This window comes from Leptonychotes weddellii, chromosome 4 (genome assembly GCF_054177405.1).
Source record: "Leptonychotes weddellii isolate Sample4059 chromosome 4, ASM5417740v2, whole genome shotgun sequence".
NCBI lineage: Eukaryota > Metazoa > Chordata > Mammalia > Carnivora > Phocidae > Leptonychotes > Leptonychotes weddellii.
In genome coordinates, this window is record NC_138372.1 from 33,249,983 (window position 1) to 33,273,272 (window position 23,290).

At 39.7% G+C, this 23,290-nt stretch overlaps 1 protein-coding gene across 12 annotated transcripts in view; it reads left to right on the forward strand.

Annotated features, from left to right (window-relative positions):
- Nucleotides 1-23,290, forward strand: part of MAST2 (microtubule associated serine/threonine kinase 2) — a 198,896-nt gene that overhangs the window by 114,200 nt on the left and 61,406 nt on the right. The gene's annotated exons all lie outside the window — the stretch shown is intronic.

Below are 23,290 nucleotides of genomic sequence, written 5' to 3' on the forward strand. Positions count from 1 at the left end.
TCAGTGGGCTCTTATTTTGTTTAATGGGTTATAATCCATTTTTTAAAAGATTTTATTTATTTGAGAGAGAGAGCACAAGTGGCAGAGGGAGAGGGAGAAAGAATCTGAAACAGACTTCACACTGAGCTCAGAGACTGACAAAGGGCTCGATCCCATGACTGCAAGATCATGACCTGAGCCGAAACCAAGAGTTGGATGCTTAACCAACTGAGCCACTCCGGTGCCCCTATTTAATGGGTTATAATCTATTAATAACATTATATATTTTGATGTTGAAATTGTACCATATTTGGTCAAGGGGAGTCTCTTCATGCTGGCTTTTTTTTTGGACATGTCCCCACTATTCTTTGAGAACTTTGTAACTTTCTGGCCCTGTAAGACATACCTGGCTGGCTTATTTTGTACTCCCTACCCTAGCCCTTGTATTAGCCATTTCTCCAAGGAACACAGGTCCTTTTAGTGGAGAATGGTATTTAAAAGCCACAATATTGATGATAGGCATGTTTGCTGATACTTGGGTTCACTGTTCCAGGGAATGTATTCACGTACCATGCATGTGTGTGTGACTTCCCCCAACCACTTGGCCATCATCATCATCTAATGGCTTCTAGACTGAATTATTCAGGAAGGAAGAGGAGGAAGGAGGATTTTTAATTCCACTACATACATTAGATGCAGCCTTAGATGCCTGCATAATTTTTAAAATTAAGGCTACTGATATCATTTACATACTATAAAATCCAATTCTCAGTTATCCCGTGGTTTTTATCAAATTTGTAGAATTGTGCAGCCATCAGCATAATCTAAATTTAAAATATTTCCGTAACCCAAAGAGTTTCCTTGTGCCCATTACACAATTGCACTCTTTTCTCCTTGGGAACCTCTTACCTTAGGCAACCACTGATCTGATTTTGGCTGTATAAACGTGCTGTTTCTGAACATTTCATATAAATGGAATCATATACTTTGTAGTTTTTTTTTTTTGTTTCCGGCTTCTTTTAGCATAATGTTTTTGAGGTTTATTCCTTTTTATTGCTGACTAATATTTCATTGTATGGATAGACCACATTTTGTTAATCCATTCACCAGTTGATGAACATTTGGATTGGTTCCAGTTTGGGACTATTTGGCATAAATGTTGCTGTGAACATTTACATACATGTCATTGTGTGTACATATGTTTCCATTTCTCTTGGGCAGATCCTGGGAATGAAGTTGTGTTGTATGGTAAGTTTATACTTTTTAAAAACCTCCAAACTGTTTTCTGCAGTGGCTGTATCATTTTCTATTCCCACCAGTGATACTGGAGGGATTGTTTTTCTACCTTCTCACCAACACTAGATATACTGTCTTATTGGTTATAGCCATTCTAGTGGGTGTGTAGTGGTAGCTTATTGTGGTGGTTTTTTTTTTTTTTTTAAAAGATTTTATTTATTTACGTGACAGAGAGAGAGACAGCGAGAGAGGGAACACAAGCAGGGGGAGTGGGAGAGGGAGAAGCAGGCTTCCCGCTGAGCAGGGAGCCCGACGCAGGGCTCGATCCCAGGATCCTGGGATCATGACCTGAGCCGAAGGCATATGCTTAACGACTGAGCCACCCAGGCCCCCCAGCTTATTGTGGTTTTGATTTGCATTTCCTTAATGATTAGTGGTGTGGAGCAGCTTTTTATGTGCTTGTTGATCATACATATATCTTCTTAGGAGAAATGTCTTTTCAAGTCCTTTGGTCATTTTAAAATATGGTGTTGTTCGTTGTTGTTTAGGAGTTCTTTATATATTCTGGACATTAATTTTTGGTAGTATCTTTGCATAGATTTTGTTCTGGACCTATTTGGATTACTAATTATTTTATTTTATTATTTTTTAAAGATTTTATTTATTTATTCATAAGAGACAGAGAGAGAGAGAGAGGCAGAGGGAGAAGCAGGCTCCCCGCTGAGCAGGGAGCCTGACGCGGGACTCGATCCCAGGACCCTGGGATCATGACCTGAGCCAAAGGCAGATGCATAACCATCTGAGCCACCCAGGCACCCTATTTTTTTTCTTTTTAAGATTTTATTTATTTATTTGACAGAGAGAGACACAGCGAGAGAGGGCACACAAGCAGGGGGAGTGGGAGAGGGAGAAGCAGGCTTCCCGCTGAGCAGGGAGCCTGATGTGGGGCTCGATCCCAGGACCCTGGGATCATGACCTGAGCCAAAGGCAGACGCTTAATGACTGAGCCACCCAGATGCCCCTGGATTACTAATTATTTTTAAAAGAGGTATATACTCCCTAGTCTAAATGTTTGCAAGAAGTTCATGTAGAAGAAGGACCAAGGCAGTGACCTAGACTATATGGAAGTGTCTGTGGTTCATAAGGAAGCTCATTATATTGCAGTTTTTTCTACCTGTAAGTCTGTCCTTGGGCCTCTGCATTATGGTCCCAAATAAGGGAGCTTATTCAGGAAAATAAACTCATAACCATCCATTCATTGTGTCTTTGAGTGGGTTTCTTAGTACTGTCTTTCACTAATTCTCTTTTTGATTATTTTACCTCAGAGTTTACCTCATCTGTTGCGTTTTAATAATTTTTAAAATTGAGGTATAACTGACATTATATTAGTTTCATACAGCATAATGATTTGATATTTATATATATTGTGAGCGATCACTACAGTATGTCCAGTTAACATCCATCACCATACACAGCTACAAAATTTTTTTCTTGTGATGAGAACTTTCTTTTAATTAATTAATTAATTGAGAAGGGAGAGAGACTGAGCGGGGTCAGGGGCAGGGGCAGAGGGAGAGGGAGAAGGAGAGAGAGAATCTCAAGCAGACTCTACACTGAGCCTGGAGCCCAACATGGGGCTCTATCCCACAACCTGAAATCATGACCCGAGCGGGGTAGGGGGAGAGGGAGAGAGAAGCTTAAGCAGGCTTCATGCCCAGCCTGAAGCTCATCTAAAAACCGTGAGATCATAACCTGAACCAAAATTAAGAGTTGGATGCTTAACTGACTGAGCCACCCAGGCATCCCAATTAGTTGGATTTTGACCCAAAGAAATTCATCTTCCCATCATTGATTTTATTGACTGACTTTCTTAGCATTATAATTCATTTGCCCATTATAGAAATTTCCATCTAAGCTGCAAAGTGCTTCTCAGTATGTTACATCAGATGATCTGATCACCCCAGCATTACTCCTAGAGCCCTCTCTTCTTCTGTTCCACTCTAGACTGAGTATTCTCCAGTCCTCTGGCATAGTTGTTGTCATGGTATTCCCAGTACCTCTCTCCACTGTGCGTTCTGAGTTCCCCAGGCCTTCTGCCTTCTTCTTAGTTTAATCTTTCATTTTTGTGGAGCACAGACACCCAGATTCTTAAAAGGAAACTGTGTCAGTATATGTTGCTTGAGTTCTCTTCCCTGACATATCTAAGTTTCTTCTTTCTTGGGCCTCTGAAGGCCAAGGATTGATTGTATTTGCACATTTTTTTTAGTCCTTTGAACCTCACAATTAACTGTCACTAAAAACCACTGTGATAGAATTTGGCTACTGAAAGTGGGGGCCTGGTCCTTAAAGTAGCCTCTGTTTGTACTGCTGCTTCATAGAAACAGAACTGTGTTCTTATCTTCTCTATTATGGAAATTTGGGCATAGGCCAGACAGCTGGGCTATTTATTGAGGAAGGAGGCAGAAAAGAAGGGCTGTTACTAATGCAGGGTTTAATCTGGATGTTGGACTAACATACGGTGTCATTACAACATCTTTTTAAGTTTATTTATTTATTTAGGTAATCTCTACACCTAGTGTGGGATTCAAACTCATGACCCCAAGATCAAGAGTGGCATGCCCTTCTGAGCATGCCAGGCGCCCGTTCAAGACATTTTTATATCTCCCTTTAACCAATAGCTCTCAAAGAAACTGGTCTGGGGGCGCCTGGGTGGCTCAGTCGGTTAAGCGTCTGCCTTCGGCTCAGGTCATGGTCCCAGGGTCCTGGGATCGAGCCCCGCATCGGGCTCCCTGCTCGGTGGGGAGCCTGCTTCTCCCTCTCCCACTCCCCCTGCTTGTGTTCCCTCTCTCGCTGTCTCTCTCTGTCAAATAAATAAACAAAATCTTTAAAAAAAAATAAAAAAAAAAAAAGAAACTGGTCTGGAAATGTAACCTGGGGGTGGGCTCATAATTTGGAATTTCCAAAGAAATGTAGAAACCATGGGAATTAGTAAAGACAAACCAAATTTACCACAACTTCCTAGACACTGTGTAATCAAGAATAACTTTATGCTATTTCATTTTACCAGGGCCTGTATTTGTGGAGGGCCTCTTTAGTGAAAGTATACTTAATTCAAGGAAAAAATCTTTAGTCTCAGGATGCCTGGGTGGCTCAGTCTGTTAAGCATTTGCCTTTGGCTCAGATCATGATCCCAGGGTCCTAGGATCTAATCCTGCATCAGGCTCCTTGCTCAGTGGGGAGCCTGCTTCTCCCTCTGCCTGCCACTCCCCCTGCTTGTGCGTGCTCTCTCTTTCTCTCTCTGACAAATAAATAAAATCTCATTGGCCACTTTCCTTTGACTACCAAGTGATGTACTGCTTTAAAAATGTATGATAGGACCATTCTGTCTTTTTTTTTTTTTTTTAAAGATTTTATTTATTTATTTTGACAGAGAGAGACACAGCGAGAGAGGGAACACAAGCAGGGGGAGTGGGAGAGGGAGAAGCAGGCTTCCCGCGGAGCAGGGAGCCCGATGTGGGGCTCGATCCCAGGACCCTGGGATCATGACCTGAGCCGAAGGCAGACGCTTAACGACTGAGCCACCCAGGCACCCCAGGACCATTCTGTCTTATTCATTAGTTATCCAAGTAATAATAACTGTGTATCAGCCATTGTCCTGGGCCCTGAAAATGCAGACATGCTTAGAATACACAAATTCTGAAGCAGTGCCCACTCTTGGGCTTTTGAATTTCTCTCCCATCTTTATGGCCAGGTTTATTAATTTAGAACCCTGGGAATGTGAACATCAACTACAGTCACCAATGACAGAATTATCTGGTCTCTAGATGGTAAGCACACTTACTAAGGTGTGGTGGGTAATTCTTTCTTCATCTTGAGACTGGGGGTGGGGACATGTTGCTGCCGCCATGTTAGGGAAACTTCCCACCATGTCACACAATTAACAGGGGAGGATATTGCACTGGTCTACATTTGGTCAGTTTCCCCCCCTCTCCACAGGTTTTTTACTTTAAAACTGTTGATTCGTTCCAAGCATTCTGGGTCTTTTAAATCCATGTGGTGGTACCTTGGACATTGACATTTGAACTTTAGACTTATGTTTATTTCTTTTCTAAGTTGTTATTGTTGCAGGACGATGTTGCTGGACTTTTAGGTTTGGCTGTTATAAACTGCTACAAGCTGAATCATACCCTTGTTTTTGTGGATACATGGCTTCTGAATCATCTTTAGAATGGAGATCCACATTAAGAAAGTCCTACACATGATCTAAGCCAAAATGCCAAGAAGCAATTTCACATTGAGAAAGTCCTAGAGCAGAGATGTAAATTACATTTGGTTTTCAAAAAATGTTAGTACCTTATTGTGACTTAGGACAAACTACTTAGCCTCTGTGCCTCGAGTTCCTTGTCTGTATAAGGGGAATAATAATAGTACCTGCTTCATAGGGTATGAGATACTACATGTAATGCTTTAAATGGTGCCCAGTTAGCACTCAATAAATATTAGCTATTATGATTATTGCTTTAAATGCATAGCTAAATTCAATAAACTGTGAAGAAAATGCCAAGGGACCCAAATTTAAGGAAACAGTAGCTGAACAGTGGAAACCAGTGTGGAACTTCCAAGAAAGTGGGATAATGAGGAAGTGTACTAGTCTTGATATCCTTTAGGGAAAAGAGGATAAGGCCTTGAGCTTGTTTGGGATAGGGAGACTCTAAGGTAATATAGAATTGAGATCCCATATATAATTAGGACCCTCAGAGGACTTTACCCTCAGTGGACTAGGAAAACGGTTTACCACTGGCATGGAGAGATGAAAAGAAGTTCTTTAGTCTCATCTTGGTTTTTATTTTATTTTAATTTTATTTATTTTTTTAAAAGATTTTATTTATCAGGGAGAGAAAGAGAGAGAGCACAAGCAGGGGGAGTGGCAGGCAGAGGGAGAAGCAGGCTTCCTGCTGAGCAGGGAGCCTGATGTGGGACTTGATCCCAGGACCCTGAGATCATGACCTGAGCTGAAGGCAGACACCCAACTGACTGAGCCACCCAGGTGTCCCTCATCTCCATTTTAAATAGGGCTCTTAATAATAAAAAGTTTCCTTGAGAATTTTTAACTGTAGGCCTTTATTCAAGTGAATTTGGAACCTGGAGTTTATAATGTATATGTGGTCTAGGAACTGATTCTGAGGTGGTAATAACCTTGACAAATCTGTCAGAAAGAAACTCAAAACTTCATTTAAATGACACACCCTGAAATCAGGTAGTGCAGGGTTTCCATATATAAAGCCACAATGAAAGTGATTTCACAGTACAAAATTATAGATCATACAAGGAAACAATCTACCACAAATGAGATTCAATAGAAAAAAAGAAACAATAAGCCTGAGAACTTCAGAAAGTAACATTACAGATAAAGATTATGAAATAAGTATATTTAAAATGAACAAAAACATAAAAGACACAAGAGAAAAAAGACATATTTAGTAAAAGAGATCAGGCATATTTGGGAAAAATGTGAATTAGAATTCAATAAATTAAATATGTTGTGTCATTAAATTTGAAAACTTAACAGGTTATATAGTAAAGCCATGGACAAAGTTAGTAAAATTTTATCTAGAGTGCAGCACAGAGATGGAAAGATGTAAAGTACGAATGAGAGCTAAGAAGTATGGAAGATACAATAAGAATGTCCAACAGAATATAGAGAAATGGGGGAAAGGCAATATTTATAGAGATAATGATTGAGACCTTCCAGAATTGATTAGAAATAAAATAACATCATGAAGTACAAAAAGCAGAAATAAATCTCCATCTAGATACATTGCAGTAAAATTGCAGAACCATAAAAACAGAGGTCTTGAAAGAAATTAGAAAACCCTCAAGAATCCACAAAAGCTAAAAGAACTCTAACAAATGAGTTCAGTAAGGAAGTCCACCCAAGAAAATTGAAAACAGATATACACACAAATACACAAATGTTCATAGCAATATTATTTAAAATAGCCATAAAATAGAAACAACCCAAATGTTCCATCAATTTTGAATGGATACATAAAATGTGGCATATTCACACAATGGAATATAATTTAGCCATAAAAAGAAATGAAGTACTGATAAATACTACAATGTGGGTGAATCTGGACAACATTATGCTAACTGAAAGAAGCCAGACACAAAAGACCACATAATGTATTATTCCGTTTCTATGAAATATCCAGAATAGCTGAATCCATAGAGATAGAAAGTAACATTGGTGGTTGCCTGGTAAGGGAGGTGGGGGAAGAAGGGGGAATGGGAGTGACTGTTTATGGTTATAGGAGTTCTTTTGGGGGTAATGAAAGTGTTCTGGAATTAGCGATGATGGTTGCACAGCTTTGCGAGTATACTAAAACCCCCTGAATTATATACTTTAAAAGGTTGAATTCTGTAGCATGTGAATTATATCTAAAAAACAAGGTTAATGGTTAAAAAAAAAAGAACTAGAGAAAAAAGAAAAATTAACTACAAAGGAATAACAATCCTAAAAGCAAACTGCTGCTGCTTTTTTTTTTTAAAGCTTTTATTTATTTGACAGGACACAGTGAGAGAGGGAGCACAAGCAGGGGGAGTGGGAGAGGGAGAAGCAGATTCCCCGCTGAGCAGGGAGTCCCATGCAGGGCTTGATCCCAGGACCCCGGGACCATGACCCAAGCCAAAGGCAGACGCTTAACGACTGAGCCACCTAGGCACCCCTAAGAGCAAGCTTCTTAACTGCAGTAACAGGAGCCATAAAACAATGGGATAATATCTTTAAGATACTGAGAAAAAAGTCACTCTCAATAAGAGGTTGTAGGATTCCATACCTGCTTAATTATCCTTGGAAGTCATTGAGCAAAATAAAGACATTTTCAGACAAAGATCAAAATTGAGAAGGTTTATCACTATCAGATTCTCACTGAAATCATTGCTAAGAAAAGAGGAAAAAAGGTGTGAGATCTAAGAGGAAATGCTGAGCAAAGAAATTGGAAAATCTATGAGTAAGTTTAAGCAAACAATTCTTTTTTTTTCTTTTAAGATTTTATTTATTTATTTGACAGAGAGACAGCGAGAGAGGGAACACAAGCAGGGGGAGTGGGAGAGGGAGAAGCAGGCTTCCCGCCAAGCATGGAGCCCATGCGGGGCTCGATCCCAGGACCCTGGGATCATGACCTGAGCCGAAGGCAGATGCTTAACGACTGAGCCACCCAGGCGCCCCTAAGCAAACAATTCTTGCATAGAACACTAATAATTATTAATTTGACAATATAAAAACAACCTAGACCTGAAATACTGGACCAAATACATGTAAGTTAAAAGGGGATAGGGGAGAATTGGAGTTAAGATCTTTTAATTTTGTTCAGAAGAGTTGAGATGCTGGCTAACCTTAGACTTTGTTAAGACAAGAATACTTGTTAAAACTTTAATAATAATGGGGACGCCTGGGTGGCTCAGATGGTTAAGCGTCTGCCTTCGGCTCAGGTCATGATCCCAGGGTCCTGGGATCAAGCCCCACATTGGGCTCCTGGCCCAGCAGGGATCCTGCTTCTCCCTCTCCCTCTCCCTCTGCCTCTCCCCCTGCTCATGCTCTCTCTCTCTGTGTCTCAAATGAATAAATAAAATCTTTAAAAAAAAAAAACTTTAATAATAATAATTACTGTTTTTTAAAAAAGGAAATAAGAGTGTATAATTTCCAAATCACTGAAGGAGGGGTTAAAAAAATACTTGATTAATCCAAGAAGAGCTTCCATCAAAAAAAAAAAAAAGGAAAAGAAAAGGTAGAGTAAGGGAGATTAGGGGAGAGCAGGTCACAGTATCATATAGGGAAATAGGTAAGTCACATTTTAGTAGGTCTTGAAAGAGGTAAGGGATTTTTGCCATTGTATTACAGGGGAAAGGGCATTTCAGGTAGAGGGAATAATTCATGCAATGACTGTAGTAGCTACTGATCTCTGTGTGAAATTAGCCTTTGGAAGGTTTGGGCAGAGTAAAATAATCTGATTTATGTTTTTAAAAGATCACTATGACTTCTTGAGAATAGACTGGGAATAGGAGACAAGAGTAAACCAGCGAGAATAGTTAGGAGGCTGTTGAAATAATCCAGGCAAAAGATAAATAATGGGTTTATTTCCAAGCAGCACCCTTTCTTGACTGAGAGAACATACCTTTTCTCCCACTCTAGCTTCTCAGTCTTTTTTTTCCTTATTTATTTATTTACTGATTCACTTATTTACTTTTTAAATTACGGTATAATTTACAATGTTATATTTGTTTCAGGTGTACAATACAGTGATTCAACAATTCTGTACATTACTCCATGCTTAACACAGATAAAGTGTACTCTTAATCCTCTTCACCTATTTCACCTATCCCCCCACTTTCCTCCCCTCTGGTAACCGTCAGCTTGTTCTCTGTAGTTAAGATTCTGGGTTTTTTGTCTCTTTTTTAAATTTGTTCAATTGTTTTGTTTCTTAAATTCCACATATGAGTGAAATCATATAGCATTTGTCTTTCTCTGACTAATTTATTTCACTTAGCATTTTACCTTATAGGTCTATCCATATTGTTGCAAATGGCAAGATTTCATTCTTTTGATGGCTGAGTAATATTCCATTGCATATATATACCACATCTTCTTTATCCATTCATCTATTGATGGATACTTGGGTTGCTTTCTTTTTTTTTAAAGATTTTATTTATTTATTTGACAGAGAGAGACACAGGGAGAGAGGGAACACAAACAGGGGGAGTGGGAGAGGGAGAAGCAGGTTCCCACGGAGCAGGGAGCCCTATGCGGGGCTCGATCCCAGGACACTGGGATCATGACCTGAGCCGAAGGCAGACGCTTAATGACTGAGCCACCCAGGCGCCCCTTGGGTTGCTTTCATATATTGGCTATTATAAGTAACACTGCAGTAAACTTAGGGATACATATATCTTTTTGAATTAGTGTTTTTGTACTCTCTGGGTAAACACCCAGTAGTGGAATTCCTAGATCATATGGTAATTATATTTTTGATTTTTCAAGGAACCTCCATACTCTTTTCCACAGTAGCTGCTCCAGTTTGCATTCCCAACAATAGTGAACGAGTGTTCTTTTTTCTCCACATCCTTTCCAACACTTGTTGTTTCTTGTGTTTTTGATTTAGTCATTCTGACAGGTGTGAGGCAATATTGTAGTTTTGATTTGCATTTCCCTGATGATGAGTGATGTTGAACAACTTTTCATGTGTCTGTTGGCCATCTGTATGTCTTCTTTGGAGAAAGTCTGTTTATGTCTTCTGCCTATTTTTAAATTGGATATATGTGTGTTTTTGAGTTGTATCAGTTCTTTATATATTTTGGGTATTAGCCCCCTAGTGGATATATTGTTTGCAAATAACTTTAACCATTAAGTAAACTGTCTCTTAGTTTTTTGTTTTTTTAAAGATTTTGTTTATTTGACAGAGAGAGACACAGTGAGAGAGGGAACACAAGCAGGGAAGTGGGAGAGGGAGAAGCAGGCTTCCCGATGAGCAGGGAGCCTGATGTGGGACTCGATCCCAGGACCTTGAGATCATCACCTCAGCGGAAGGCAGAGGCTTAACACCTGAGCCACCAGGCGACCTGTCTTTTAGTTTTATTAATGATTTCCTTTTTTGTGCAGAAGCTTTTTATTTTGGTGCAGTCCCCTTAGGGTTTTTTTGGGGGGGGGGCGGGACTTTTGTTTCCCTTTCCTCAGGAGACCTATCTAGAAAAACGGTGCTATCGCTGATGTCAGAGAAATTAATACCTGTGCTCTCTTCTAAGATTTTTACGGTTTCAGGTCTCACGTTTAGGTCTTTAATCCATTTTGAGTTTATTTTTGTGTATGGTGTAAGAAAGTGGTCCAGTTTCATTCTTTTTTTGTATAGCTGTCCAGTTTTCCCAACACCATTTGTTGAAGAGACTCTTTCCCATTACATAATCTTGCCTCCTTTGTTGAAGACTAATTGACCATATAATCATGGGTTTATTTCTGGGCTCTCTATTGTGTTCCATGCCGTCTATGTGTCTATTTTTGTGCCAGTACCATACTGTTAAGATTACTACACTTTGTATTATATCTTGAAATCTGGGATTGTGATACCCGCGGTTTTGTTCTTTTTCATGATTGCTTTGGCTATTCAAGGTCTTTTGTGGTTCCATACAAATTTTCAGATTATTTCTTCTAATTCTATGAAAAATGCTGTTGGTATTTTTTTTTTTAGATTTTATTTTATTTTTTAAATTTTTTCTAAATATTTTATTTATTTATTTGAAAGAGAGAGAGAGCATGAGCATGAGCAGGGGCAAGGACAGAGGGAGAAGCAGACTTCCCGCTGAGCAGGGAGCCCGACCCAACACAGGGCTCGATCCCAGGACCCTGGGATGACCTGAGCCGAAGGCAGACGCTTAACCAACTGAGCCACCCACGTGCCCCTAAGATTTTATTTTTTTTAAGTAATCTCCACACCCTACTCAGGGCTTGAACTCAACAGCCCTGAGACCAAGAGTCGCGTGCTCTGACTGAGACAACTGGGTGCCCCTGTTGCATTAAATTTGTAGATTCCTTTGGGTAGTATCGACACTTTAACAATATTTTCTCCCAGTCCTTGAGAATGGAATATCTTTACATTTGTTTGTGTCATCTTCAATTCCTTTCATCAGTGTTTTATGGTATTTATTTATTTATTTATGATTTTATTTATTTATTTGACAGAGAGAGACACAGTGAGAGAGGGTACACAAGCGGGGGGAGTGGGAGAGGGAGAAGCAGGCTTCCCTGCTGAGCAGGGAGCCTGATGCGGGACTCCATCCCAGGACCCTGAGATCATGACCTGAGCCGAAGGCAGATGCTTAACGACTGAGCCACTCAGGCGCCCTGTTTTATGGTTTTGAGAATACAGGTCTTTCACCTCCTTTATTTTTTCCTAGGTATTTTATTCTTTTTGGTGCAATTGTAAATGGGATTATTTTCTTAATTTCTTTCTGCTACTTCATCATTGACGTCTAGAAATGCAACAGATTTCTGTATATTGATTTTGTATCCTTCGACTTTACTGAATTCATTTATCCATTCTAGCAGTTTTTTGGTGGAGTCTTTCAGGTTTTCTATAGTATCATGTCATCTACAAATAGTGAAAGTTTTACTTCTTCCTTACCAATTTGGGTGCCTTTTATTTCTTGTCTGATTGCTGAGGCTAGGACTTCCAGTACTATGTTGAGTAAAAGTGGTGAGAATGGACATCCTTGTCTTGTTTCTGACCTTAGGGGGAAAGCTCTCAGTTTTTCTCAAAGTATGCTGTTTGCTGTGGGTTTTCATATATGGCCTTTATTATGTTGAGCTATATTCCCTCTAAACCTGCTTTGTTGGGTTTTTTCATGAATGGAAATTGTACTGACAAAAATGCTTTTTCTGCATTTATTGAAATGATGATATGGTTTTTACTCTGAAATAACATCTGAAAGTCCTTGACCTTAAATGATCCCAGATTCTTCTGTATTTTATTGATCACGCTTAATGAACCAGAAGTGGTCTTTTCCTCACTCTAAATTCTGAAGGGAAGTAGCCGCTTGTTAGCCAGTTACTGAGTTCTCAAGTTTCTCGGAGCAGCTGGACTTGTGGGATTTGGAGATTGGAGAGGTGTAAGGGGTCTGCAGCTATGCTTCCTACTCCATACCCTGTATTGCTTCAGACTGGGAAGAAGCAGACCTCCTAAATGAGTTTACAGCAGCTCCTGGAGGGAGGGGGTAGGGGTCAGATTTGCACAGTTGCTGGATGATGGAAAGAAGAATTTTTGAAGGCTGGGATTTCTCCAGATATGGCCACAGTTCGACAGTATCACAGAGCTTGCACAGGTGCTTTAGTCGTTGCTCCCACTATCCACTGAGATGACGGTGGAGAAACATAGAGGAAAATGAAATGCCAGGTCTTGCTCCAAGTGACCAAGTGACTGGGATGGTATTGAACAGCAATCTGGTTTAAGCCAGTTCTTGCCGTAGGCAGCAGAGCATCAGCTCAGAGGCCTTCTAGGTTTCCTCCCATCAGCTGAGAGTTCGTGTGGCTGACTCTGTAAACATCCAGTACTTTCATCTTACTGGGATGAAGGAATTAAGAACTGTTCTTTATCTTCGAGGATCCTGGGGCAATGGCCAGAGCCTGTTGAAATGGAAAAATTAGCCAGTTCCTTGTTTCGGATCCCAGCTGAGTCATGGCGTCTGTATCAGGGTGTCTGACTTTTTTCCCCTGGCAGCTGTTGCAGATTTGCCAATTGAGATTATGTGTACCTTCATAAAAAGGCATGTGGCCTGGAAATATGATCTTTAGTATTTTGGATTTTCTTTTAAATTTTAAATAAGATCATGGCAAATGAAATTAGAATCAATTATCTGTCCCTCCAGTGTCAAGAGATCTTCATTTTCATACACAAGGAGTTTAGAAATAATGGTTTGATATACCTTACACATGTGAGGTATACAAGTATCTTATTTTAATCCTTATGACAAATCCTATTCGTCCATTCATTCATTTAACAAATATTTTTTGAGAGCCTGCCATGTGCCAGGCAGTGTTCTAGAAATTGAGGAATACAGCAGTAAGCAAAGCATACACAAGCTTCTGACCTCATAGAGCTTAGATTCTAGTGGGAAGAGAGACAAACAAACGAAATGAATTTGCAAAATATATAGTATGTTAGTGATAAGTTCTCTTGAGAAAAATACATTGGGAAATGGAGCTAGAGAGTTTGGGGAGGGAGTTACATTTTAAATAGAATGATTAGGGGGGCACCTGGGTGGCTCAGTCATTAAGCGTCTGCCTTCGGCTCAGGTCATGATCCCAGAGTCCTGGGATCCAGCCCCGCATCGGGCTCCCTGCTCAGTGGGAAGCCTGCTTCTCCCTCTCCTACTCCCCCTGCTTGTGTTCCTGCTCTCACTCTCTCTGTCAAATAAATAAATAGAATGATTAGGGGCAAATTCATGGAGAAGACTGCACTTGAACAAAAACCTGAAGGATGTGAGGAAGCAAACCATGAGGCTATCTGGGGAAACAGAGGCAAAGGAAATAGCATTTGTAAAGGCCCTGAGGCAGTGGCATGCTTGGCCTACTCTAAGAAAAGGGAGGAGGCCCATGTGTCTGGAGTATAGTGAATAAGAGGGAAAGAGGAAATGGAGATCCAGACCATGTAAAGCCTTGTAGGCCACTGTAAGAACATTGACTTTTACTTTCAGCGAGACAGGGAGGATTTTAAGCAGAAGATTGACTTTGATATTACTTACATTAAAAAAAATTTTTTTTTACAGTTTTGTTGAAGTATGATTGAATTATACTAGATTGTACATGTTTATAAAACGTACAATTTGATGGGTTTTGATATATCTATACATCTGTGAAACCGTTATGACAGTCAAGATAAACATATCTATAAATCCCCCAAATTATAATCCCTCTCCTGCCCCTGGTCAGGCAACCACTAATCTGCTGTCACTGTAGGTTAGTTAGCATTTTCTTAAATTTAATATAAATGGAATCATTCAGTATGTACTCTTTTATGTCTGGCTGCTTCTTGCTTTCATCATAATTATTTTGCGATTCATCCATTGTGTGACTTAGTAGTTCATTCCTTTTTTACTGGATAGTCGTCCACTCTATGGACATATTATGATTTTTTTTTTTTAAAGATTTTTTTAATTTATTTGTTTGAGAGAGAATGAGAGAGAGCAAGCACATGAGAGGGGGGAGGGTCAGAAGGAGAAGCAGACTCCCTGCCGAGCGGGGAGCCCGATGCGGGACTCGATCCCGGGACTCCAGGATCATGACCTGAGCCGAAGGCAGTCGCTTAACCAACTGAGCCACCCAGGCGCCCCTGGACATATTATGATTTATCGTTCATGTCAGTGGATATTTGAGGTGGTTTCTAGTTTTTGGCTGTCACAAATAATAAACAGCATATAGTTTGGCCCTGCTATTTTGTTCAATCTGACAGTCTCTGCTGTAATTCAAATATGTATTTAAAACATTTATTTTTTATGTGATTATTGGTGTAATTGCCTTAAATCTATTATCTTATTATTTTTCTCTTTTGCCCAACTGTACTTGTTTTTCCCTTCTTTTTTTTTTGCCTTTTTTTGGATTGAGTATGTTTTATGGTCCCATTTTATTTCCTTTGTTGGCTTATTAACTGTACCTTTTTTTTAGTAGTTGCCTTAGTATTTATAGTATAAAATTTTAACTCACTTCAGTTAACCTTCAAGTAATATTATATCACTTCACATTTAACGTAAGAGCCTCACAGTGGTGTACTTCCATTCTTCACTCCGAGCCTTTGTGCTGTGGCTGTCCCACATTTTGTATCTACATAGGTTTGTAAAGCCCACAGTAAATTATTATATTTCCTTTAAAATCCAGTTATCCTTTAAAGTCGTTTTAAAAATAAAAACAAGATGCATATTTGCCATATATTCACCATTTCTGGTGCTTTTCTTTGCTTTGTGTAGATGTAGATTTCTATTTGGTATCATGTCCTCCTGCCTGAAGGCCTTAATGCAGGTCTGTTGTTAATGAATTATTTCAACTTTTGTATGAGTGAAAAAGTCATTATTTTGGCTACCTTTTGTAGAGATATTTTCACTTGGTATTGAATTTGGGGTTCCATATTTTTAGATGTTTCTTTTCTATCTTCTGACTTGTATCATTTTCCAATGAGAAGTCTGTTGTCATTGTTATCTTTGTTCTTCTGTGTGTTACATAATTTTTCTATGTGGTGCTATTAAGATTTTATCACTGGTTCTAAGTAATTTGATTATGATGTACTTTGGTATATTTTTCTTCTGTTTCTTGTGCTTGGGGTTCATTGAGTTTGTTGGATCTGTGAGTTTATAGTTATCAAATTTGGAAATTTTTCAGCAATTGTTTCTTCAAATATTTTTTTGGCCTCTCTCTTCCCTTTAGGGACTCTGATTACATGTCTAGTCTGCTTGAAGTTGTCCCACTGCTCACTGTTGCTCTTTCCATTTTTAAAAATTTGCTTTTCTGTTTCATTTTGCATAGCTTCTCTTGCTATGTCTGGATTCACTGATCTTCTGCAGTGCCTCATCTCTGTTAATGCCATCCAGTTTAATTTTCATCTGAGACTTTTATTCTCTAGAAGTTCTATTTGTGTTCTTTAAATATCATAAATATTCATAAATCTCTCCTTCACATGCTGATACTTTTCTGTAGCTTATTGAAAATATGGAATATAGTTATAATAACAATTTTAATGTTCTCTTAGTTCTATCATCTGTATCATTTCTGCATCTATTGATTTCCCCCCCTCATTATGAGTCATATTTTCCTGCTTTTTTCCATGCCTAGTAATTTTTTATTACCTACCAAACTGTGGATTTGTTATATGCTGAATATTTTTTATTCCTTTTTTAATTTAAATTCCAGTTAGTTAACATACAGTGTAATATTAGTTTTAGGTGTAGGATTTAGTGATTCAACACTTCCATACACCTGGTGCTCATCACAACAAGTGCTCTCCTTAATCCCCATCATGTATTTAACCCATTCCCCCCTGCCCACCTCCCCTGTGGCAACCTTCAGTTTGTTCTCTCTAGTTAAGAGTCTGTTTCTTGGTTTTCCTCTCTTTTTTTTCTTTTTCTCCCTATGTTCCTTTGTTTTATTTCTAAATCCCACATATGAGTGAAATCATGTGGTATTTGTCCTTCTCTGACTGACTTATTTTGCTTAGCATAATACTCTTTAGCTCTATCCACATCGTCTCAAATTGCAAGATTTCATTCTTTTTTATGGCTGAGTAATATTCCATTTTGTGTGTGTGTGTGTGTGTGTGTGTGTGTGTGTGTGTGTGTGTACACACACCCCCTCTTCTTTATCCATTCATCTGTCAGTGGACATTTGGGCTCTTTCCATAATTTGGCTATTGTTGATGGTGCTGCTATAAACCTCAGCGTGCATGTATCCCTTTGAATCAGTATTTTTGTATTCTTTGGGTAAATACCTAGTAGTGCAATTGCTGGATCCCAGGGTAGTTCTATTTTTAACTTTTGAGGAACCTCCATACTGTTTTCCAGAGTGGCTGTACCAGTTTGCATTCCTACCAACAAACAGTGTAAGAGGGTTCCCCTTTCTCTGCATCCTCACCAACACCTGTTGTTTCTTGTGTTGTTAATTTTAGCTGTTCTGACAGGTGTGAGGTGGTATCTCATCATGGTTTTGATTTGTATTTCCCTGATGATGAGTGATGTTGAACATCTTTTCATGTGACTTTTGGGCATCTCTATGTCTTTTTTGGAAAAATGTCTATTAGTGTCCTCCGCCCATTTTTAAACTGGATTATTTGTTTTTTGGGGTGTTGAGTTTTATAAGTTCTTCATATATTTTGGATACTAACCCTTTATCAGATATGTCATTTTTATTTCTTTCAATATTTTTGAGCCTTGTTCTGGGATACTGTTAAGTTACTTGGAAATAATTTGATCTTTTTTTTTTTTTTTAAGATTTTATTTATTTATTTATTTGACAGAGAAAGACACAGCGAGAGAGGGAACACAAGCAGGGAGAGTGGGAGAGGAGAAGCAGGCTTCCTGCGGAGCAGGGAGCCCGATGCGGGGCTCCATCCCAGGACCCTGGGATCATGACTTGAGCCAAAGGCAGATGCTTAACGACTGAGCCACCCAGGCGCCCCAATAGTTTGATCTTTTTCAGGATTGCTTTTAAGCTTTGTTAGGTAGGACCAGAGTAGCATTTGGGACTAATTTTTTCTTGCTGCTGTCCCATGAATAACCAGATTTTCCCCTTCTGACTGGTGGGAGCACAAACTATTCCTGACCCTATGTGTACACTGAGGAATTTTCACCTCCTTTTCTTGGATAGTTTTCTCAACTCGGGGAGACTGCCAGGCTCTATGCAGGTCACTTCCTCCCTGCACTGTTGCTAGGAAGTCTTTTCAGATAGTAAGCTCGGGTAATCATAGGACTCAGGTTGTTTGTGCCCCTTCTCTTAGCGATCCCTGTCCTGAATTACTACTTGTCCCGGGTCTGAAAATGGTTCTTTTTTTTTTTGTCTAGCTTATTATATAAGGTGAGAGGGTAATTATATTATTTGTTACTCTATCATGATTGGAAGTAGAAGTCTTTTCTGAATTATATTTTAAAGGCTGTTTTGTTGAGAATAGATTCCAGGGGAACAAAAGTGGAAGCAGGAATACCAATGAGGAAGCTAGTTTATTTAATTCAGATAAGAGGTGATGGTGTCTTGATCCAAGGTGGTAGTGGTAAAAGAAGTGAGAAATGAATCAGATTTGGATATATTTTGATGTTAAGGCCAACAAAATTTATGATGGGTTGATATATAAAAGAAAGAGAGGAGTCCAGAATGACACATAAGGTTTATATTATCTTCATTTTATAATTGGGAACACCAGAGCATGAGCATTTATGAGGCTTGTTCAAGGTCAAACAGCCAATTTCAAACTCAGGTCCTCTTTTTTTTTTAAAGGTGAGGTCACACTGGATGAGGGTGGGTCCCAAATCCAATGGCTGCTGCCCTTTTTTTTTTTTTAAGATTTTATTTATTTATTTGACAGAGAGAGACACAGTGAGAGAGGGGACACAGGCAGGGAGAGTGGGAGAGGGAGAAGCAGGCCTCCCGCTGAGCAGGGAGCCTGATGTGGGGCTCGATCCCAGGACCCTGAGATCATGACCTGGGCCGAAGGCAGATGCTTAACGACTGAGCCACCCAGGCACCCTGCCCTTTTTTTTTTTTTTTTTTTAAGATTTTATTTATTTGAGAGAGAGAGAAAACACGAGCCGGGTGAGGGAGAAGCAGACTCCCCGCTGAGCAGGGAGCCCGACGCGGGGCCGGATCCCAGGACTCTGGGATCAAACCTGAGCCGAAGGCAGACGCTTAACTAACTGAGCCACCCAGGTGCCCCTCAAACTCAGATCTTCTAATTGCAAAGCCCTATCTTTTTCTCCTGTACCACAGTGACACTTAGATTGTGAGTAGGATAAGCTACAAGTACTAAAGGAGTGCAAAGAAAAGAGAGACTTTTTCCTGCTTGGAAGAATAAAGGAGCATTCATACAAATCCTCATTTGAGCTCATGCTTTCTAAAAATTTGGTGTAATTAGGTAAGTCCAGGAGGGGAGGGCATTAATTATTGAGGGAATAGGGTGACCTGAAATACAGAATTCTCTGATGTATCTTTTGACTCAGGATTCTCTTGATCTGGGTAAGCTCTCTGAGGGTCAATATAGTTTCATATGTATGTTTTGTAAAATTTCTCATGTTCAAAACTGAAGGGCCTAGTGACAATATTTGTATACTATTTGCCCTTAGAACAAGGGGCTGAATAAACATAGGTATGTTTCTTTTTAAGAAAACCCAAAACACAAAATCTTACCTAAGATCCTTAACTTAAAAAAAAAAAAATCTTTGGGGCGCCTGGGTGGCTCAGTCAGTTAAGTGTCTGCCTTCGGCTCAGGCCATGATCCCAGGGTTCTGAGATCGAGCCCCGCATTGGTCTTCCTGCTCTGCGGAAGGTCTGCTTCTCCCTCTCCCACTCCCCCTGCTTGTGTTCCCTCTCTCGCTGTGTCTCTCTCTGTCAAATAAATAAATAAAATCTTTAAAAAAAAAAATCTTTATAGGAGGGTTAATTTGAATCACCATGGTAAGGAGTTTGAGTTATATTCCAGATGTGATGGGAAGCCATTGGAGGGTTTTTTTTTTTTTAAAGATTATTTATTTTAGAAGAGAGAGCTCATGTGTGAGTGGGGGAGGAGCAGAGGGAGAGGAGAGAGAGAATCTCCTGCAGACTCCCTGCTGAGTATGGAGCACTATGTGGGGCTTGGTCCCAGGACCCTGAGATCATGACCTGAGCTGAAATCAAGAGTCAGGAGCTTAACTGCCTGAGCCATCCAGGTGCTCTGTCATTGGAGTTTTTAAAAAGGGAATTCACATGATTTCATCTATGGATTTTAAAATATTACTGTGGCTGATAGGTGAAGAATCGACTGGTAGGAGCAGGGGGATGGGCAGGAAGAACCAAAGTGGAAGGAAGATCCTTCGGAAATTTTTTATAGACTTGAACTGGAGTAGTAGTAGTATTGGAAGTAATGAGAATGGCTTGCACTCAGGATATATTTTTAAGGTATAATTCCACAGAACTTGCTGGTTGTTTTGGATGTGGGTGTGAAGAAAAGAGAAAGAACAATGATTCATAGGTTTTTGCCTGAGCATCTGGATGAATGGTGGTACCACACAGTGAGATAGTACAACTTAGGGAGGAGCAGCAGATTTTAGAGGGAAATTCAAGAGCTCTGTTTTGGAAATGTTAATTTGAGATGCCTTTTAAGACATCCGGTTGGAGATGTCAAGTAGGCACTTGAATATATGAGTCTTGCACTCACAGGAGAGAGCACAGTGTTAGCAATAAAATAAAACACTAGGTATCAGCAACATCAAAGATTTAAAACTATGAAACTGGAAGAGCGCCTGAGTGGCTCAGTTGGTTAAGCATCTGACTCTTGATTTTGGCTCAGGTCATAATCTCAAGGTCGTGAGATCAAGCCCTGCGTCGGACTCCATGCTGGGCGTGGAGCCTGTTTAAGATTCTCTCTCCTCTCTCCCTTGCCCTTTTCCCCCAGCTCCCTGCTCATGCTCTCCTTCTCTCTCAAAAACTATGAAACTGGAGGAAAAAAAAAATCATTTAGGGAGTGAGTGTAGGGAGAGAAAAAAGATATTTCAGATCTGAGCCCCAGAGTACTAAAGGATTTAGTGGTCAGGGAGAGAATGAACTAGCAAAGGAGAATAAAAGATGAGCAGCTAGTGAGATAGGAAGACCAGGAAATCATCATGTCCTAGAAACTAAACAAAGAAAAGTGTCTCAGGAAGAGTTACACGGATATTAGGTTGAACAAAAGGGAAACGCACACAAAAATACATAGTGTTCAATTCTACTTACTGGAAATCCAGTAAAACAAAACTAATACCATATGATAGAAGAAAGTGATTGGGAGACAAGGAGTTGACTGGAAAGGGGCACATGGGAACTTTCTGGGGGTAATAGAATTATTTTGTTTTGGATGTTGTTATACGGATGTATATAATTATCTCATTGAACAGTACACTTAAGATCTGTGTATTTTATTAACTGTAAATTATATCCCAATTAAAAAAAATTTTTTTTAAAGAGGGAGTTAAAACTAAATGATGTTGAGGTTACATAAGATGAGGATCAAAATCTTTGGTGATTTTGACAGCAGTGGTTTCAGTGGCAGGATGGGGATGACTGTCTAGAGTGGGCTGAAGAGAGAATAGGAAATGAAGGTGTGAAGATGACAAGTACAGAACCCCCACATGGAATCTTTCCTAAAGATGGGAGCAAAGAATGCACAAGTCAGGGAGGTCTAGGGAAGATTTTGTTTTTATTTTTGTAAGGTAGAAATGATAGCATGTTTCTATGATGATGAGAACGATTCAGTAGGAAGTAGAGATTCATGGCATCGGAGAGGGAGGGCAGTATAGGTGCAGACTTCTTACAGAAGAGAGAGTCAGAGTAGTTGCCTTCGATAGGAGCATGGTCTTTCCTTCTGTTGTAGATAGGAAACTAGAGTATATGGATACAAGTTTAGGCTAATAGACTTGTAGAGCAGAATATGAGCTATTTTTGTGTTGTTGCTTTTTACCCCTAGTTGAATAAAATGCAAAGTCAGCAGATGAGGGTGAGATCTGGGGAAGGAGTGCTGGAAGTTTGGAGAGAAGATGCGAATTAGTTGTCTTGGAGAGAGAGTGAGCACACATTGCTTAGGTAACTGTAATATGGTTAAGGAGACCCACTTGACAGTTACCATCTTAAATATAAAGAGACACTGGCCAGCATGATTTGGGGTTTTTCTTTAGTCCCCTTCAGCTGCCTGAGTGCAGTTGTAAAATAGATGGAAAGTTGGGTTTAAAATGGTTGGGATTTCACCAGAACTGTGGTGTCCTGTGTGTGTATTGGGAGGGGGGTTAAGCAAGGTTTCAGTTAGAACTAGAATTTAAAATGAATGTTGAGGGGCGCCTGGGTGGCTGTCGTTAAGCGTCTGCCTTCGGCTCAGGTCATGATCCCAGGGTCCCGGGATCGAGTCCCACATCGGGCTCCCTGCTCCGTGGGAGGCCTGCTTCTCCCTCTCCCACTCCCCCTGCTTGTGTTCCCTCTCTCGCTGTGTCTCTCTCTCTGTCAAATAAAGAAATAAAATCTTTAAAAAAAATAAAATGTTGAACAAAGAAGTTGGGAATATAGGGAGTTTGCTGACGACAGAATGAGTTCATGGAAGCACAGTGTAAGCTTTTTTTGTTGGAAGATCAGAGAATAGAGGGAGACTGTGTCAAATTAGAGAAAGAGAAGCTTGGACATATGATGGTGACTAAGGTAATGAGGGCTGTGAGACAGGATTAGATTCGTCCTTATGGTTTCTTAGGAAGAAGTGCTTATTATTTCTTATCATGATCTTGTTCTTGAGATTGATCTCAATCCTTTCTGTGGTTTCTTGTCACATTTCCAGTAGTTCTTTATGACAGTCTACCAGCTCTACAGAGTCTGGCTGTGATCTACCCCCATAGCCTTTATAACCTACTCCTTTTCCTATCATTCTCCCCTCCTGTCACCCACTTTACTATTTCTTGAACATTCCACCTGCTCCCCCACCCTTCTCTCTTTATCTTTCTTCATAGCACTACTCCAGTTTGAGGACAGAGACTTTCTCTTGTTTCCTATCGCTTCCCTAGCATCTAGAACAGTGCCTGGTGTGTCAGGTAGGTGTTTGGTAAATATTTGTTTGGATGAATATAAATAGCAAGCTTCCCTAATGCCTTTCAAATAAATTTATACACATTTTCACTAGCAAGTATAACATGAAATGGCTTTTCATCATAATTTGGTTTTCTCTAACCACAAGAAAAAGCCTCAGGCATTAATTAACCTGTTATAGGAAGACAGTTTTTAGAAAGAACCCAGGCCTGTTCTGAAATTTATGGTGAAATGAAAGTATTACTTAATTCTTGATTAAGCAGG